The sequence below is a fragment of the Caretta caretta genome, chromosome 10, assembly GCF_965140235.1.
Source record: "Caretta caretta isolate rCarCar2 chromosome 10, rCarCar1.hap1, whole genome shotgun sequence".
In the NCBI taxonomy this organism is placed as follows: domain Eukaryota; kingdom Metazoa; phylum Chordata; order Testudines; family Cheloniidae; genus Caretta; species Caretta caretta.
In genome coordinates, this window is record NC_134215.1 from 67,484,097 (window position 1) to 67,499,660 (window position 15,564).

The 15,564-nt window shown below is 40.5% G+C and overlaps 1 protein-coding gene across 2 annotated transcripts in view; it reads left to right on the forward strand.

The window, feature by feature from the left end:
• SH3GL3 (SH3 domain containing GRB2 like 3, endophilin A3) overlaps positions 1-15,564 on the forward strand; it is a 76,213-nt gene that overhangs the window by 39,636 nt on the left and 21,013 nt on the right. Inside the window, exon 2 of one of the 2 annotated variants that reach the window (XM_048866254.2) lies at positions 6,544-6,750. The exons of the other annotated variant lie outside the window; for it this stretch is intronic. The gene's annotated coding sequence lies outside the window, so the exon portion shown is untranslated. The remainder of the gene's footprint in view (positions 1-6,543; positions 6,751-15,564) is intronic. 2 annotated transcript variants of the gene reach the window in all.

Below are 15,564 nucleotides of genomic sequence, written 5' to 3' on the forward strand. Positions count from 1 at the left end.
AGATTTATACCAGATCAGAAATAGTGCCTTTTTGTCCAGGAAAAGCATGTTATACTCTTTAGGTGAGGAGAGGAAAGTGAGACAAAACTAAAAGAGAGAGAGAGGAAATGAAGAGGAGAGTAAACAACAAGAGAGCGAGAGAGAGAGGAAAAAATCACAAGGTGTGAGGCAACTGAGAGCAGACTACATGGAGGTAAAATGCAAGGGAGAGAAGAGAATAAACTGCAAGGCAAGGAGGTGAGATTAAGAGGTAAATAGTTTTCTTATCATGAGGCAAAAAATGTGTACACATTATCAAAAATACTGAAAGCAGATGGATATTCTGCCTGTTAAGGTGGTGGTGGTGGTCGGGGAATGCAGAGTAGGTGAAATCTAAAGCTTACAATGGGTTAAACGATATACCAGTAATTTAGGGTACTTGGCAGCCATCTCACATTCCTGAAACTAAAAAAAGAGAAGTATCAGAAAGCTACAGAGCTTGGTAGAAATACTCCAGAGATCTGAGAAAGTGACAGCTCTGTGATTATATACTACAGTGTAGTTAAGCATGCAAATAGGACTGCAAAGAAAAACTGTCATAGCTCAATCAGTTAACTCAACTGAATGCCATTGAAATGTAGCTGCATCTAATACAATAGTTGTCAATGATGAAGTGATCCCTCCCCCCCTTTTTTTTAATTAGGTTTGTGAGCATTAGGCCAAATTGTGATCTCAGTTACATCAGCTCCACTGAAGGGAAAATAGTAGAGAGCAGGGTTTGGCCCAAGGCATTTACACTTGTTTGGCATCAGTTCACCTTTGATGATACATAGGAATTTAAACTGTATTCTTCTCTTCCCCAGGGAAGGTGGGCAGCGTTTGTACTGCTGCCTTCCCTAGGTAGTCCACTAAGGTAAGAAAGCTTTAACTTGTAGCTAGGGCTTTTTAAGAACCCTGCTGTCAGAAGCTGCCTTGGGAATATTCTGAGTGCATCCCTGGCTGCCTGACTCATGCTCCATCCTTTGTCACTTCTGCTCACTTTTCGAGCTGTGTTGACTAGTTAATGGTCACTTGTACAGCAACAGCCCTCGTAGGGATGGACTTTCTGCAAGCTGATGCCCTGACCCCTGGGTTATGCTGGCAGAAAATGGTATAATCCTGGGGTGAATTTAGCCAATTACCTTTCATTTAAAAGTATTAGGTACAAATTCTGCCTATGGGAGTTGCATAAGCGAAATGGAAGGTAGAAGTTGAGCCACATAGTTTTAGGATAGTAAATAAATATAATGTTAAGCCATTTATTTCAGTGTACCAAGTATACTGCTCTTTCATAGAAACATTTTCCACCTCTGCAGTTTCCTTTAACATTTTTCTGATTTTGCTAGTGCTGTCACTAATGATACAGATTGGAAAGTTGGCTTGGAAATCTTTCTAACTCTGAAAATATCTAGTTGGTTAAGCTGTACTAACCTAACAGAGAATGCTAATGATTGGGAAGTAGTAGGTAAGGCAGAATGGAAAATTCCTAAAAGAAATAAATGAGTCCGTTACAGAAAGAAAAGGATTGCTATAGGACTTCTGCCGTAATAATTAATTAATTAATTTAACATTATTATCTATGCAATTTTTGTCCAAGGAGAAATTTACATTAGTTTGGATGTAAACGTGCAATGTCTTATTCTGTTCTATATAGGCTTTTATACTGCGCTCATCACCGTAGTATCTGATTCGCTTTACAAAACTTTATCCATTTATAATTATTATTGCTGTAGACTGTAGAAGCCTTAGTCATAGACCAGGACCTCATTGTGATAGGTGCAGTACAAATTCCTTCCTTTTTAAAAATATTTATCAACTTCCATACTGTATTGTAGTTTTAAACGTGAGATTTATCCTGCTGGGAAAAAAGGTTCGGTGTTGTTCTCAGGTCCTGTGCTCAAAATTCTGAGGATATTTCACGTATGTTAGATGCTCTTTTGTAGATCTCTACACATAACATAGTTTACAAATGAAATAATGGGTACAAATTTGCATGTTTGTCCACATACCTTTGTGGTCAAGCATTGGTGTGACTATGGATCATCTCTGGAGTGGTTTTCTTCATGATCGTTTGGAACCAGGCAGCGAGATGGTTGTTCAAACTGCTGACACTGGACAGCACGAATGATTGTGTTTCTCTTTTACTCTCATTCATTTCTCATTCATCCAGATGGCATGGTGATGTGTGTGTGTGTGTGAATAAGATTATTTAAATAAAGAGACTCTTAGACCCAGATGCTCAAAGGTATTTAGGCTCATAACTTCCACTGAAATCAGTGAAAGTAAGGAGCCTAAATACCTTGCAAGTCTGGGCCTATGTACCTATCCACTCCTTTTTTGTAAACACAGTATGTTCTGCTTTGAGGTCTGAAGGACTTTTCTGTGCAGAAACAACAGTGTCTGGAAGAAAATGCGTCTTGAAAAAAATAAGGTGCTATAGTAGAAGCTAATCAAGCTTATGCTAGGTGTTTATGGCCGGAATCTGAAATAAAATAGACATCTGTTACCCTGGGACTGTTACTTGTGTACACTTTTCTAATATGTCTCTCTGGACCAGATTTTCAAAGGTATTTAGGTGCTTAAAGATGCAGATAGGTGCCTAGTGGGACTTTCAAAAGCACCTAGGAGCCTAACTCCCATTGATTTCATACATGTTTGAAACAAAGCAAATGGAGATCATGTTTGCCAACTGCATATATGTTCAAATTACTAAGTGAAATTAGTGTTTGTGAAAGATACCAGATTCACAGCCTGGCGCAGAAATCTTCTCCTTATCCACAGAATAGATGTAACAAAGGTAACAGCAAAGCAGTCTGCCCACACTGCCCTGCCAATGTGTCTCAATCTCATTTTTCAGAGAGACCAACTTTTGGTGCAAGAAGATAGTTCAGTCTCACTGCTCATGAAATACTTAGCTTCTTTCCTGAGGCCTCCAGCTCATTTCCCATAGTGAACAAAACAGTCAACAGATAATGTATTCAATTACTACCTTTCCTAGCTCACATTTGAACTAATGAGCTACGGAGAGGTGAAAAGCTCAATAGTCCAACACCAATTTACTGAGTCACTTCATAAATATACATATTGAGCTTGAGTAACTTCCAGTCTTCCTTTTTCTTACCATTTTTGTTGTTGTTGTTTTTCTTCTCCTTCCCGTTTGTTTGATTATTTCGTTTTCAAACTGGAGCAGAATCTCACTAATCCTTACCCCTGGTGGCTCACATGAAAAGTGGTAGTCTTTCCCCACACATTTAATATCATAGTGCTGCAATATGGTCTCTTATTTATTACTGAGATGTCAGTTTTTTTACAGGGCATTTTTATTAGTGCATTTTGAGGGATTTATATGTAAAGAGCTAAAACGAAAATACATTTGTAAGAATTAATGAACAACGAATATTTTGTAGTGTATTGTCCTACTGTTTCTGCTAATTTTTCATGGTTCTGATCAGAAAAAGTGAGAGACTGTTGTATTTACTTGGCTAATCAGTACTGAATAGGAAGAAAAATGTAATTGCAACCTTTATAAGCACAGATATTACAAGCTTTCATGCTTTATTTTTTGTTATTATTTATTATTATTTTATTTTAAAAGATAGCATTGTAAGTTTGTATGATTCTTTACAAAATGTATAACAATGGGCTTGAGCTGTAACTTTACTCAGGTGAGTGGTTCCATTGATGTCAGTAGGACTACTTAGGTGGGTAAAGTTACTCGTGATCCATCCCTGCCTATCCTGGCTAATAGCCATTGATAGACCTATCCTCCATGAATTTATCTAGTTCTTTGAAGACTGTTATCAGGTCACCCCTAGTCTGTCTTCTTGTCCCAAGGCGAAACTAGTCCAACTTTTTAAACCTTTTTAAACCTTTGCTCAAAGGTAAGGTTTTCTAAACCTTTGATCATTTTTGTTGCTCTCCTTTGGATTCTCTCCAATTTGTCCACATCTTTCCTAAAACTGAAAATTGGACACAGTACTCCAGCTGAGGCCTCATCAGTGCCAAACAGAGCAGGACAGTGACCTCCCATGTCTTATACATGACACTTCTGTTAATACACCCCAGAATATTAGCCTTTTTCACAACTGCGTCTCATTGTTGACTCTCCTTCAATTTGTGATCCACTATAACCTCCAGACCCTTCTTAGCAGTACTACCACCTAGCCAGTTATTCCCTATTTGTAGTTGTGCATTTGATTTTTTTCCTTCCGAAGTACTTTCAGACCAATTCTTCAAATCTTGCTGAAGTCATTTTGAATTCTAATTGTACCTTCAAAGTGCTTGCAACCACTCCCAGCTTGGTGTCACCCACAGATTTTATAAGCGAAATCTCCTATCCAATTTCCAAGTCATTAATGAAGATATTGAATAGCACCAGACCCAGGACTGACCCCTGTAAGTCACCACTAGATATATCTTCCTTGTTTAACAGTGAACCATTGATAACTGCTCTTTGAGTATGGTCTTGCAACCAGTTATTCACTTACCTTTTACAGTAATTTAATCTAGAGCACATTTCCGTAGTTTGTGTGATAATGTCATGAGGGACGGTGTCAAAAGCCTTACTAAAATCAAGATCTATCATGTCCCCTGCTTCCCTCCCCATCCACTAAGCCAGTAACCCTATCAAAGATGGAAATTAGGTTGGTTGGCATGATTTGTTTTTGACAAATCGTTGCTGGCTATTCCTTATAACCCTATTATCCTCCAGGTACTTACAAATTGATTGTTTAATAATTTGTTGCTGTATCTTTCCAGGTATCGAAGTTAGGATGACTGGTCTATAATTCCCCTTTTTAAAGATAGTTCCTATGTTTGCCCTTCTGCAGTCCTCTGGGACCTCATCCTCCATGAGTTCTCAAAGATAATTGCTAACAGTTCCAAGATTGGTTGAGCTAGTATCTTAAGAACCTTAAGATGGATTTCATCAGGCGCTGCCAACTTGAATACATCTAACTTATCTAAATATTCTTTAACTTGTTCTTTCCCAGTTTTGGCATGCATTCCTTCCCCCTTCTTGTTAATATTAATAGTGTTGAGTATCACCATTAACATTTTTAGTGAAGACTGGAGCAAAATAGGCTCTAAACCCTTCAGGTTTCTTGATGTTATCAGTTATTAGCTCTCCTACGTCGCTAAGTAGAGAACCTGCACTTTCCTTCATCATCTTTTTGCTCCTAATGTATTTATAATGCCTTATTCCCTTTTATGTCCCTTGCTAGGCATAGCATCCATTTTGATTTTTAGGTCTGTGACATTATCTGATTAAAATATGACCACATAGACCAGGGGTGGGCAAACATTTTGGCCCGAGGGTCACATCTGGGTGGGGAAATTGTATGCAGGGCCATGAATATAGGGCTGGAGCAGGGGGTCAGGGTGTGGAAGGGAGTGCAGGGTGTGGGAGGGAGTGCGGTGTGCAGGAAGGGGCTCAGGGCAAGGGTGCGGGGTGCAGGAGGGGGCTTAGGGCAGGGGGTTGGGGTGCAGGAGCGGGTGTGGAGTGCGGGAGGGGGCTCAGGCCAGGGTGTTGGGATGCAGGACGGGTGCAGCAGGGAGCTGAAGGCAGGGGGTTAGGAGACTCCGGGCAGGGGGTTGGGGTGCGGGGTGTAGGAGGGGTTTGGGGTGCGGGCTCCGACCCAGCACCGCTTACCTTGAGCGGCTCCAGGGTGGCAGTGGGGCTAAGGCAGGCTCCCTGCCTGCTCTGGCCCTGCACCATTCCTGGAAGTGGCCAGCATGTCTGAGAGTGGCTCCTGGGGGTAGGTTGGGGTATGCAGCTCCGCCACACACTGCCCTCGCCTGTGGGTACAACCCCCAAAACTCCCACTGGCCGCAGTTCCCCGTTCCCGGCCAATGGGAGCTGTGGGGGGCAGTTCCTGCAGGCGAGGGCAGCGCATGGAGTCCTCTGCTCCCCCCACCCCAGGGGCTGCAGGGACGTGGTGCCGGCCACTTCCGGGAGAGGCGTGGGGCCAGGGCAGGCAGGGAGCCTGCCTTAGACCCGCTGCGCCACAGGGCTGGGAATCCCGTGGGCCGGATTGAAAGCCCTGATGGGCCAGATCCGGCCCATGGGCCGTAGTTTGCCCTCCCCCGATATAGGTCATAGTTGCAACCACTGTTATATATTTGCAACAAATCTTGTACAAAATGTGGCATGTAAGATGTCAATAAAAAGGTTATGATTTTCCGATTAGGATTATGCTATCTTTATTCATGTATCATTTTTGTATTTGAAGTTATGAGTATTGGCTCTATATCTGGATTTCAAATGTTTGGTTCTGGGGTAACTAACAAGGCAGTTAGCCCTCACATTTTGGAGGGACTATTCAAGTTGAGCGGCGCATCAAAAGGACACTTAACTCACAGTGGACCATGGGAAATCCCCATCTACACTGAGTGGACTGTCCTGTAAATGTGCTGTCTGTAATATAGGTAATGGCTTCCTGCAATGACTGAGTGTAATTGGGCATGGACATGTGACTTGCCCATGTGACTACAAACTCCCATCTTTTACCTGTTATTTTCCACTAGCTGTGCTGAGGTGTTTGTTTAAAACAATGGGGTTCCCTCCACATGGCAGAAGATATAAGCCTCTGGACTATGGACAATGCTGATGGGAGAATTCTAACCAATGGACTGAGGACCTTCCAATGATTTGGAAGCAGACAGAGACTTGACTTAAGCCAGCAGTTTATTCCATCACTGCTACAAGCCTGAACCAAGAACTTTGCAATTACTGTATGTATTTGATTTCTTTAACCAATTTCAACTCTTTCTTTCTTGATTAAATCTTTAGATTTTAGATACTAAAGCGCTGGCATCAGCATGATTTTTGGGTAAGATCTAAGTTCTGTATTGACCTGGGTGTATGGCTGGTCCATTGGGATCAGAAGAATCTTTTATTTGATGAGACTGGTTGTAAAGAACCACTCACCTTTAAATCCAGTGTTTTTGGTGGTAATACGAGGACTGGAATACTGGAGGAAACTGCTTTTATGACTTCTTGTTAGCCAGTGTGGTGAAACAGAGGTTTTTACTTTTGTTGCTGGTTTGGTATATCCTATGGGGGATTAGCCACAAGTCTCGGGGTGTATCTGCCCTATTTCTCAGCAGTTCGTCCTGAGTTTGGCATTCTCAGTTGTGGCCCACTGAGGCACGGTGACAGGGTCATTAAAGATCTTCTGATGGAGTATAGTTGTAGTTATATTGGCAAAACTGTGCTTTCACCAGGATAGTTTATTTTGTTCAGGGCTAGTGAAGTGATCTACACCAGTGAAAGCACAACATTATAAACTGAGTGGTCTTAGCATGCAGCTCATGCGCAGTGTGTATTCCACTGTGATGTCCTTACAGCTCTTCTTCCCATTACTTGTCATTAGTTTGATTCCACAGCTGCAGATGAACATTAAGTTCAAAGGTTATTCTCCGAATTATTTCGGGATCTCAATCTTGTATTGGTTTAAAAGTGACCTTTTCATAATTACAGTTGATGTTTTGCCATTTTTCTTCCCCCTCAGATTTAAAAAAAACAAAACAATTTTCTGTGTTGGTGTCTGCACTAAAGATGGGAACACATCTATAGTTATTCTTTGGATTCCATTCAAGAACATCTTGCTTTTGCACTGGGTGCAGAAAGCTCATGTTCATTTTATGGTTTCATTAATTGTTTAACAGTGGCTATCAGATGACAGGGGTTGATGTTTCAATTAATCACTTTTAAAATGATTGTTAATTTTTGGCCGTTTAAAAGATACTATAAAATCCAATGTGATTTAGGTGGATATATCTGCAAAGCTAGACAAGGAGCTAAACAAGGAGCACAGATGTTCTGATATTTCTCCCTTTCACTCCTGCACCTAGCAATAAGGCTCTGAGGAATTACAGAGTTTGTTGTTTCAACTCTCAAAGATACAGAAGTGGGAAATAAATATAAATATATTTAAAAAGGCTAACAAAAATTCTCTGGCTCCTAAGTAGTTGCATGCTTTTCAGTGCAAAGTGTCCTATTATAGCTGCTTACTTTCTCTTTTCCTCCTTCTCGCTAGGTTATATTTACAGTTCTGATTTTTATGCCATAGTCATGACTTCTTTGAATATTGTGTACTTGCAATGTCTGGTTTCACCTCAGTGTTATTTATGCACAGGGTAAATTTTTTCAGTACAGCTCCCAGTATTTTTGATGGGAGTTGCATGCCTAGTTTACCCTATCGTTGGAATTGTGCGTCTAGGACAAAAAATGAGTTTCTGCTCCATTTTGTAAGTTTCACTTGTAGATGTCATGTTTGACAGTTTCTTTCTAATTAGTCACAGATAAGGCATGCATTTCTAAGAACTGCAGCCATGAGAACCAGACTAAAGAAAGCTTCTCGAAATGTGTACATATCTGCCATTATTTAGAAAATAGAACTATTTGGAATTCGGGAATTATTTAGAATCTGTGATTACATAGGTCAGCACTGTAAACCATCATCATTTTGCAGATTTCAGATCTTAATAAAAGTATTATCATTCCAAATCTGAAAATCCAGATGACCGAGGAAACATCTGGCCAGATTAGTTTAATTAACATCATTCTCAACTTCAGTTTTTCAACAGACTGTACCATGCATGCACTGTGCGTTTGAATCTTGTTTCCTGATAAAATCTGGAATTCTTGTAATTAATTTTGTGACTGTCAGTTATTGCGCTGTCATTACTTTTTCCCTAATAAATATAACTTAGACCTTATTTACACTACATAAAAGCACATAAACAGAATAGCATATGAGAGGAAGCATGGAACTCCCAGGGAATTAGGAGTCAGGATTCTTGGGTTCTAATCCCAGATCTGCTCTTTACTGGCAGACGAGCTTTTTCTGCCTAGGTTTCCCCTTCTGTAAACAAGTGGCTTCAATACATACATTACTGGGAAACTTCAGTTAATGTTTGTAGAAGCATTGTTATTCATATTCAGCATACCTTCTCTTCTATTAATACTTTCCATTCAGAATGCAGAGCTCAGAATGGAAGTCAGAAGCTGAGCAGGGAATATGAGAAGTAGAATTTACTGATCAGGGCATGGTATTTCTTTTATGATATACCCCAGGTGCTGAGAATTCCATATGAATTGCCAAACCAACTGTACCTTCATACATGGTGAAGATAAAATATTCTGAAATATGTTAAGAATTCAAGAGAATGGCGTCTGAAAGGGAATATTTTAGAAGAGGAGGAGTTAGCATAATTCCCAAAGGTCTAAACTGCGCAACCTTTACTTACATTGCCTTCAGTGGGACTGTTCTTGTGAGTAAGTGATTGCCAACATAAGAAAGGATTCTATAGTCTAGATCAAAGAGAGCTTTGTAATGCAATGTATATACTGTAAAATATATGTAGTTCAGGCAGATTAGTAAAGTCTACATCATAATAAGGTAGATTGTTGAAGATGATTCATTTAAAAGACTGCATCTGGATTCATTTGAGGCTTGATCCTGCATCCACTGGACCAGGGATGAAAGGGAATCACAGCCACAGTATAACTTATCTTGATAATGTTCCTATGACCAAAAAAGCAGCTTCTTTAAAAAGTTACATATGTGGAATATACTAGAAATAATATAGGTATAATACGGGGCAAAGCTTAAAGCATTGTTGCCAGAGGAAACAGAACTCAGCATTAATTTATTTCACAGCTATGGGGCATAACACATTGAGTCATAAATAATACTTCAGTAAAAGTCATCATTGACCTTCATAAATGATAGGGCCATGACTGGCACAATGTGGTGTTTTTACAGCTGATTAAACTGTTAATGTTGGACATTTCAAGTTGCCTGTGTAATTATTGATCTTCTTTAGAGCAACCAGAAGTCAAGTGCATTGTTTCCCAGTTAGTTCAAACCTTTGGAACTTCAAAAGCACCTACACAGAGTCTCCAAAGATTTTCCAGGCCTTCTGTGCACTTTTGTCCTGTTCTTATTTTAAAAAGCAGAAATCAATAATGTTTCAGGCACATGATGGTTACATCAGTAGAAATAGTTGTATGGCTGCTAGGGACATTCAAAAGTGGTCAAACACCCACATCTCACATACCAGCTGATGTCACCGTAAAAAAATCCTTATCTTTGTCAAAACAGTCTGCAGTTATATCTCCTAATACTTTCTTGACAAATAATACTCATATGCAGAAATCTTTGGTTTTAACTGTGCAAAATGTATCCTTCTTTTAATTATTTTTTAAAAATCCTATTGAAAGAATGGAAGGAACTTCTATCGCTAACCTAATGTAACTAACCTAATGCATTTCTATTCCTAACCAATGTCTCTCACTTCTTGAATTCCCTCCCCCCTCCCCCCCTTTTTTGTTTGATGTGGCTTCTAAAGCCTAGGCCACTAGATAAAATAAATGTCAAAGCTATTATTTTAGCACTTGAATCTGCAACCCATAGTCACCAAAGCTTACTGTAGCTTACTCCTGGAGGAATCCTGCACCTCTGCACATGCACAAAATTCATGCCCCCATCAGAATTCTTTTTCTCCACAGAAAATCTGTTCTGCTGGAGAGGCGCTGCAGTTATGCCTTTCACCCACCAGAGGCTGCTGTGGCACCAGAACAGAGGGCAGCCGCTCCTGGGCGGGAGCAGCCCTCTGTGGATAGGGAGGAAAAGAGGCTGCATTCTTCACAGCACCCTGACCTTGGAGCCAATGAGGAGGCATGGGATATGGGAGGGATAGACAGCATGGGCACAGGGGACTACTGGGGGGGTCACAGATTAGGGTTCAGAAGGTCTAGTCGCGGGACAGACTGGGGAGAGGGCTGAATGGTAGTGGGGATGCAGGGCCACATGGAGATGTGGGGAGGGGGTGGCTGATGTATTCTTCAAAAAACATTTCCTGAATCTTTTTTCTTGTCTGTATTGTCACAGATATACTTGCTGACAGGTATTTTGAAATAAATTACCAAAATAATTGAAACTGGCATGATTATATTGTGTTGTTGTGACAAATAAAATATGCAGACTTTTAAAATATTGTGCACAGAATTTTTAATTTTTTGGTGCAGAATTCCCCCAGAAGTAGTCGTTACAAGGAGTCACACTGAAGTGAGTGGGAAGATCTACTGAAAATGTAATAGCAAAATAGGACTCTACTTAGGGAATTGAAATCAGTGGGCTCCTTGTGTGAGTAGGATTGGGACTTTAATAGAGGTCTTATCATGCCATTGGTTTGGAAGCAGTATTCCCCATTGACTTCATTAGGGAGTTTTGCTGAATAACAAATGTCATGGTAATGGCCCGTGATTATATTGTGAGAGTTTACATAGACACGTCTGGTTTGCAAAAAATAATTTGGCCCTGAGCTCCATGTATTTAAAGGCACATGTAGAGACTTTCAGACCAGCATGGACTGGTCTCACAATTTGGGCTTCCTTTCTAAATAAAACCTAACTGCCAGTTCTGACTCTCTGCCAGGACTGTGCTCCTGCAGCTCAACAGCTGTAAGCTGTTCATTGATTGAACTTGGTAGCTACAGACTAGCATTCCTAGGTCTGAATTTTTTCCCCCCTCCTGTACTAGCATATGGGGTTTTTGGTGGACTGAGTCCATCCTTGTTGATGCTGGCAGCTGTAGAATTGACTCTAGTTGGTCTCAGCAGATTGCTTGGCTGGACTGCCTTAGGTTTTGGATCATGCTTAGCTGTGAAAGATTTGCTCCTTGCTATAATGTAGGTTTAATAATAATGATTTATGTAGATCCATATGCAACCCATTACCAGTAAAAATGTTTTAGGCTAACAGTGGTGTAGTAGTAGCTCACACAATATCACTATGCAGGAAACATGCTCATGGGGACAGCCTTAGATCCCTGCTCCCAAGGCAAGTGGAGACCAGTCACATTGCAAATGGATTTTTCCACTGTTCCTCATCATAAGGCTCATTACTGTACACCCGTCTTCTGGGCCTAAATTTACCTTTGACCTTTTGTGGTCTCATTTGTATTACTGTAGACTGTTCACATTAGAAATACTGAATTAAGAAATGAAGTATTTATAAAGAGTAGGTAGACAGACTGGGGCACAGATAGGAAATAAATCCAAGACTCCCTGCTCTGTTTCCTGTTTGTGTTTGGTGTGTGTGTGTGTTTGTGTCCCTCAGATTCAGAGCTACCTGGGCAGAGAAGACATGTTTGGTATCTTGGGACGTGAGGCTCTCAGTATTCTTTAAATAGGATCTTAACTTCACTGGGCTGTGGATCAGGGTTTGCAGGTGGATCCACCGAAAAGCAGCAATGAATACTTCAGGCCACAAACAGATCTTTCTACCTTCTCAAACAGAAATACAGTATTGCTATGGCAGCTGCCTCAGTCTTTGTAGGGTCCCTGTGCATGTATATATGCCTAAAATTTTCATTTCAGTGGTAATAGGATCAGGTCCCTTGTGGGAATCTAAGGGCCCTTGGATGTGTAGGGTATATTTTTAGAGCTTAGTCTTACTGACTCTCTATTTGTGGTGTGTAGAATTGAGTCTTAGTAAATTACAAGAAGAACCATGCATTATATAACCATCCCATTATATTTAATAATTGTTTGCCTGTATCCTCAAGCATCCCAATGAAAATTTACCTCTGAACATACTGTCCACGGAGTCGACATCATTCTTTATACACTTTAGTTTAAAAAAAACCTGAAAAAATTTTGATATAAAACGACAGCGCTAGTCCCTTAAATATTCACGTGTAAGGCATTGTTTGTTTCAGAAATATTACACCCCTCATGAAAAAAGAGAGCCATATTTGTTTTCTGCACCTCACTATTCTGCCTCCACAAAGGTACAAACAGCCATAAATCAGAGATTTCTGAAAAAAAAAAAACATATATAACACAAAGCTTGACACAGAAAGCAAATATTTGGAGAAACATGATGGCAGCACAGGATATTTTAAAAAATAGTTTTCCATGTGAAGAGGCTTAAGGCACCTGCATTTCAAAAACAAGTTTCCACTGCTCTGAGGCACATGTTTTAAAGATGTGTGGAGAAACTAGCAAATTTAGAAATAAGCACAAATTTGGTTTGGTGTGTTTGTTAATTTTTGCAATGGTAAGAAGCATAAAACACAACATAGGAACAGGGAAACAGAAAATAGATCTGTACATATGAATGGACCCAGTTCAAATACTTGTTCAATTTTTTTTTTTAAACAAAAGGTTTTACTTCCTTGTGGAGAAATAATGTGGGCTACTCCCATAAATGAGAGTTAGTACTACAGTTGGCCAACTGTTTAGTGGGAGAAGATGACCCAAAGTATTCAATATACAGGTGATGCCCATTGGGGGCTTGGTCCTGCAAGGAGCTGAGCATGCTGATCTTGATCCATTAAAGCAGTGGTTCCCAAACTTGTTCTGCCACTTGTGCAGGAAAAGCCCCTGACGGGCCAGGCCGGTTTGTTTACCTGCTGCATCCGCAGGTTTGGCCGATTGTGGCTCCCAGTGGCCACGGTTCGCTGCTCCAGGCCAGTGGGAGCTGCTGGAAGCGGCGGCCAGTACGTCCCTCAGCCCGCGCCGCTTCCAGCAGCTCCTATTGGCCTGGAGCAGCGAACCGCGGCCACTGGGAGCTGCAATCAGCCGAACCTGCGGGCGCGGCAGGTAAACAAATCGGCCCGGCCCGTCAGGGGCTTTTCCTGCACAAGCGGCGGAACAAGTTTGGGAACCACTGATATACGTTCTTCAGAGTTGGTGATTTAGGTTAATTAAAAGAACACCCTCAAATGCTGGTACATTTGTGGTTTGACTGTTTTGATCTCCACTGTTTATAACTGACTCTCACAGTCTTGAAAATCTTTCTGTATATTTTGCCCATTTTCATTTGCAGATAATTATACCCCTGTTTTTGTTTTCCTCCATGAAGCAGGGGTGATGTGTGTGTGTGTGTGTGTGTGTGTGTGCGCGCGCAGGAGCACACCCTGGCTTTGAAGTAGTAATAACCAAATATATAGTTTCTACTTTCAGCACCCCCACTATAAAAATTGTTCCACCACCCCTGCCATGGAGATTGCTATAAAACTTCCTGGTTCTGTTTATTCCTTTACATCAGCTAGTGTAAACTGGGGGCCTAACCCTGTATTCGTTGGGAATTTTAGACGCACGAAGAGTGCATAGCCCTAGTTAATGGAGCTCTGAAGTTTGGCTTTGTTTCTTTGTTTGTTTCCATGCCCTCAGCTGGAACTTCTGCAGCAAAGTACCATGCAACTGGCTTACATAAATAGGAGCCTTTTATTTAGGTTAATATTTTCAAATATATTAATTTTGGACACTCAGTTTGAGACACCTACAGCCTGATTTTTGTAGAGGTGCTGAGCACCCAAAAATTCCATGGAGCGCTGGAAATCAGGCTTTAGTTGTCTTAAGTTGGGCATCGAAAATTAGTGGATGCTTCTGACAATGATCTCAATAATGCATGGGCCGACTTTCCTCCAGACTAGATATTCTTGGGCAGGCAGACCCTTAACCTGTGTAAATTATCACAGCTCCATTGAGGATCTGCCCCTTTGGCTCCTAAGTACATTCTAAGTTACAGCTCTTTAAGGCAAATTGTATTGAAGATTCAATTGGTTGACAGGGGATAGTCTGCTCGGTTACACCATTATAAACCTAGAGCGTCTCCAGTAAATGTTACCCTATTTTTCCAGTATATCAACTAACCTATGTGCAATACAAGAGCTAGGAAGAAGGAAGAGCTAACAGTGGTACATCAGAGCTCAGTAGTTAGCACTGAAGGGACAAAGCAGCATTACCGGAAGATGTAAATAAGATTTTTTTTGTTTTGGAAATTTCTAATGCTCATTAACCCCCATTAGCAGAGTTTGAAGAAGGAGCATGTTTTGAAATGGTGATTACTTGGTATATCTGATATTATAAATCATTTTTGCAAGACAAGGTTTTCTAAAATTCGTATTACAATATATATGATGGTGGAAATGTAACTGCACTTGCTTGTGCAACATAGATTATAATTCCTTAGATCGCTCTCGTAAAATGTTGAAAGGAAACAAGTATATTTAAAAAGCTAGATGGAAGATAGGTCCTGTTGACTGCAAATAGCTAGTTAGCTGTAGGTTTTATTTCAAACTATCGAGGATCATTATACTCTGGGCCTGATTCTAATTTCGTTTAGACCACGTATATCAGAATTCTAATGAAACTGGTAAAATTGCACTTACGTAAAACTGGTACGAGAGCAGAATTGAGCCCTGTGTATCTTTTAGTTCATGGAAGAGAATTTTTCCACACAGCAAAAGCCAGAGGATGTTGGAGGTGTTAATTCTTTAGAAGATGGATGTTCACAGTGCTGCATGAAGCTGTACTACAGAAATGTCTTTTATATTTTCAACATTAATTGCGCATATGGAGTTAGCTAAAGCATCACAATGTTTTGTTTCTTTTCAAATCCCAGTTGAATATTTTCTCCAAATCTGTCAGTCAGGCACATTCCAGAGAAAGGCTTTTAGCTTGTGTCTGCTACATTATATTTAATGTTTCAATATGAAAAAGAACAACATGATCTGGAAAGTGATTGGA